The sequence below is a fragment of the Ovis canadensis genome, chromosome 2 (genome assembly GCF_042477335.2).
Source record: "Ovis canadensis isolate MfBH-ARS-UI-01 breed Bighorn chromosome 2, ARS-UI_OviCan_v2, whole genome shotgun sequence".
Taxonomy (NCBI): Eukaryota; Metazoa; Chordata; class Mammalia; order Artiodactyla; family Bovidae; genus Ovis; species Ovis canadensis.
In genome coordinates, this window is record NC_091246.1 from 129,949,168 (window position 1) to 129,954,132 (window position 4,965).

Genomic DNA, 4,965 nt, shown 5'->3' on the forward strand with positions numbered 1-4,965 from the left:
AAAAAGAAATATGGTGTGAAATATTATAATCATCTGTCTCTGATTATTTGTGGGAGCTTACAAAACAGCAAGGGTTGATTTTTTTACTCTTTGTTAGAGTAGTAATCTTGAATCAGTGTAAGACACCATGCAACACAAACACTGTTGTGTAAAATAATTGTGTTTTAATGTATTTAATTATAATCCAGTTGTTATTTAGTTGCTAAGTTGTATCTGACTCTTTGCAACCCCATGAACTGTATCCCACCAGGCTCCTCCATTAGTGGAGATTTATGGGCAAGAATAATGGAGTGTGTTGCCATTTCCTTTGCTAGGAGATCTTCCCAGACTACATGTTGAAAATGTGTTTTCTGCATTGGCAGGTGGATTCTTTACCACTGAGCCTCCAGGGACGCCTAATCCAGGTATGAGACATTTACAAATAAATTAGGCATAATTTATTTTAATTGCAGTCTAAACATGTTTTATTTATTTGAAATGATTTTCTTTTGTTACATTTATAAAAATTTTTTTGAAGTTTTCTCTCACAAATCATCTTTTATTAGAGCTAATTCATGAAACAATTTGAATAAGTCAGCACACTTCTTAATGCTCTCAAGATGTAAAGCAACTGAGATGTTTAGTGAATTAGTTTCTTGAAAAGTATTACAGCATAAGATAGAATGGTTTAGATTATTCAATTTGATGCTATTACTTAATAGAGCTATGTGAAAACGATTGTCAAAAGTTGAATCTTCTGAAGCAGTAACACTCAGAAAAAAGCTGTATAAATCCATTTGATTTACAGCTCTAAAATGTGTACAAATTTAGTGAAATGAATTTTAATCACATTTCTTCCAAACAGCAAATATAAGTAATTGTGGATCAAAAATTAGTGTGTGACTAACAGATGATGCAATATTACTATCCTAATTATTTTAAAGTAGTATCACTTAATAATAGTCTAAGTGAAATCAGAATAGTATAAATCTATAGGAAAATGAGTTTTATGCTGCATAATAAATACAAAAATACTTTTTGTTGTTTATAAATGCCTGATTTTAAAAAATTGTAACATTGTGGAAAAATATGAAGACATTTTTAATAGCCACCTAAGAATCCAAAAAATATTTTAAGCAAAATATCCCTAAAAATGCATTTAAGGTATTCTAAAAAATAAAAACTAGATTATTTAAAGACAAATAATTGGTAGAACTGATATTAAATACATACACTTGGAGCTGTGCAATATGCTCCAAGTTCTTACATAGCTGATGGTAGGTAGGTCTCAGCCATGACTAGCAAATCCTTTAAAAATATTCTAATGGAATTAAAACAAAGTTTAAACTCATAAGTAAACCAAGACCTGGAATTGCCATGCCATTGTAATTGCACAATACAGTAAGTTATTTGAAGGATGAAATAACTCCAAATTCTATCTGGAAACAATTAAAAATTAACAGTGAAATTCCAGATAAAATGATAATTGCCTTAATATCTGCAACAAAAATATTTTGTTGAAAGAAAAATAGCTTTTTTTCTGTGATTTAAAAGGACAATTGAATAATTATATATTATTAAAATATTAGCTATCCAAATATTATAATAATTATAAATGAAAACTTGGTCATCCTTTCACATGTAATAAAAAATACAATAACAAAATCTTTGAATTAAATATTCTTTATTGGCAACCTGGTGACTTAAAAAAAAAAAAAAACTAAATCTAGTTTATCCTGAAGTATAAATAACAGGCTCTAATGACAACTAATCAACATGGGATTGAATAAATACACAATTAGCTTTTAAGAAGCACTCAAGTCTTCTTTCATCTTCCTCCACTCCTCATTAATTGCCCCCACTCTAATTCATCCCCAGTGAAGATCAAAGGCAAATCCTCTCCATTTTAAAAGAGAAGTGAAGAACTAATTTTGATCAATTTCATTCAAGCACAGGTGGTCAAATCAGTTTTTTAAAAGGTAGAGATCTTGAATTTGTTACAAAGTCAACATGTATTAATTACATATTTTTTCTTAGTTCTCTTTATTATACACATCTATGGTAAAAGATCTTGCTTAACAGTCAGGCTTGGTTCAGGCTTAGGCTTGGTTCAGGCTTGATTTTTTTCTCCTTTGAACTCTGTATCATTCAAGAAGCTACTGGTGTATGCCTGCTGCCTATACTTGGTTGAAGATTGGTACTGACATCTAAATTATCCATTTGGAAGCATTAAATACTACTACTTGCCCACACATTCTTTCCTTTCTGATTTCAATGTGTCTTTTCTGTTTGTTTGTTTTGTTTTTTTCGGGAATGTGACTACTTGGTCTCTGAGGAGCATCTGGGAGTAGCTAGGGACTCTGGAAAGAAGACAAAGGTACATTGTGCCTTTTTGCTGACCTGTCCCGTATACCGAAAGTCCATGGTAGATCCTGAGTCTAGAGAACCTTCAGTAAAAGAAAGGAGGGTGTGGGATTCCCAGAGACAGTCTTCCACTCAGACAAGAAAGGCCAGAGCCCAATGGGTTGGAGCCAGGATTCCCTTGTTAACAGTGGCCATGCCTGTCAACATGAGCTTCAGTTATCTGGCCCTTATGGTGGAGTCCCTGACTGGATAGCTCTGTGTCAGAGATGCTGCTGCCACAGGATCTCCTTCCAAGGAGACACTAGGAAACTCCTCTCCGAGTCCATTCTTAGCAGTTGAGATGGAGACAGGTTAACTGCAGAGCGCTGTTAGCTTCTTCCTCTGCACTTTCAAACAGCTGAGGTCTCTGCATTGGGCTGAAGGAACTGTGGGCTCCTTCCCAGGTCCTGGGAGGGATGGTGCCGAGGAGACAGGCTCTTCTGGCTGGTTCAGAAGTTGGTTATCAGTTCCCTGTGAGAAGGTGCTGCGTGAGGTCTGGGGATCTCCGGCACCCTGATGTTTCTGTCCCACCTGGATCTTTTATCTGGTGACTTCCATATCCAGACTCTGCAGATTTGTGATGAAGGGTCTTCCATCACCAACACTGCATGCCTCTGGTAGTTTCTCCACCATAAATCGTTCCAAGAAGAAAGTCTATTCAAGTGGCTCTGTCTTCAACCAGTTTTGGCTCAGCGTAGCCCCACTCTCCTGGTAGTCCTGGATCTCTAGATCTATCATATGAAGCATCATTGTTAGGTCACTCACCTGGCACTGCAATGCCAGACTCGTGCCCATCAGAGGACAAATCAAACATTAGGAGACCACCAAAGGGCTAGCTAGGATGCAGTGGAAATTCCAGTAGAATGGGAGACCAGTACACTTACTCTGCCTCCAAAGTGTCAGTGCCTCTGCCACACAATCACAGGAGAATGCAGCTATGCCAGGGCAAGAAGCATCCTTCAACAAAGGGCAAAGCAGATCATCCAAATGTCAAAGAAAAGCCTCAGGAGGAGCAGTCAGGTGCTTGTTCAGTTCCTTGGCTCGCTGACTAATCACATTAGTGTACACCTGTTCTTGCCACACTTGTTAAAGATCTGAAACCAGCAAGGCCTAGTGATATAAGCCTTGGCCAGGAGGGAGTTATCAGCAAGTTCGAGCCGTGCACATGGCTGCATCTCAAACCTTGCTCCAGTTCCTCCATTGTGAGTGGCTGCGGGAGCTCTCACCCACCCTCCCCATGGCAGGCTGGCCCGCCAGCACAAACGAAAAGGTCAGTGTGTTTTTATTAATTCAGTTTCATTTCAGTCACTCAGTCATGTTCGACTCTCTGGGACCCCATGGACTGCAGCATGCCAGGCTTCCCTGTCCATCACCAACTCCCCGAGCTTGCTCAAACTCATATCCATTGAGTCATACCATCCAACCACCTCAGCCTCCATCATCCCCTTCTCCTCCTACTTCCAATTTTTCCCAGCATCAGGGTCTTTTCTAAGGAGTCAATTCTTTGCCTCAGGTGGCCAAAGTATTGGAGTTTCAGCTTCAGCATCAGTCCTTCCAATGAATATTCAGGACTGATTTCCTTTAGGATTGACTGGTTTGATCTCCTTGCAGTCCAAGGGACTCTCAAGAGCCTTCTCCATCACTCTTCTCCAACACGACAGTTCAAAAGCATCAATTCTTCTGCACTCGGCTTTCTTAGGTCTAACTCTCACATTTTTATTAATAGTTATGCTTGCTTTTTTCATTGAGTAAGTTTTAAGTCTCATGTTTGGATTTAGCAAAATCTATAAATTGGGGAATTATACTACTTTTACTTTTAGGACATGCAAACTGATTAAGTTAGCTAATTAAGGTTTCCTTCAAATGGTCTAGACAAATTAACAGTGCTCTAGAATTGGATTATGAGACTGAAAGCAAACCAGTAATAAACTGTTGACTTGTTTTGTCATTGTTCCCATACCTATATTTTCTTTATGTTGTAGAAAGAGGGGGGCATGACTGAAATCATATTAGGCATGTATCCTGAATTCTTGTAAATATTTAAGAATAGCCACATAAGTATTTTACTGGAACACAACAAATAATATTCATAGAGAAGAGTGATGTTTATACTAAGATGGTAAAACAGGTTTGTAATAAAGATATTGACATAAAGGAGACTGAAACTTGCTAGGCAACATGAGAGACACGTACTATGGGGAATTACCTCTGTCTCCCTTCCCTCTGTTAAGCCAAGAGCTGGGGGAACAAAAGGAAGAGGAAGAAAGAAATGGTTCTATAATATTGTATGGTCCAGAATGGTATGGTTATGAAAGTGCTGAAAGATAACAGCACTGGTGAGAATAGGAGTGGTTGGTAAAGAAAACTTGGAAATTATAAGTCTTTGGATAGGAAAGAAGGTGGAAAAAAGTTCTGATCATGGAAACATAATGAAGAAAACTGATTTGGTGGTAGTTGAAAATCAGGCAAATAAATGGAGGTTAGCTGTTGTAGAAATCAGTAGTGACTTTTTAAGCCAGTGAATTGCATGAATAGAGCCCAATATTAAGGTTCTTGTTGGACATAGGATGAGTTATAGGAAAG

At 37.8% G+C, this 4,965-nt stretch overlaps 1 pseudogene; it reads right to left on the reverse strand.

Moving 5' to 3' along the window:
• Positions 1 to 2,694: 2,694 nt before the first annotated feature.
• Positions 2,695 to 3,583, reverse strand: LOC138434652 (non-homologous end-joining factor 1 pseudogene; annotated as a pseudogene).
• Positions 3,584 to 4,965: the final 1,382 nt, after the last annotated feature.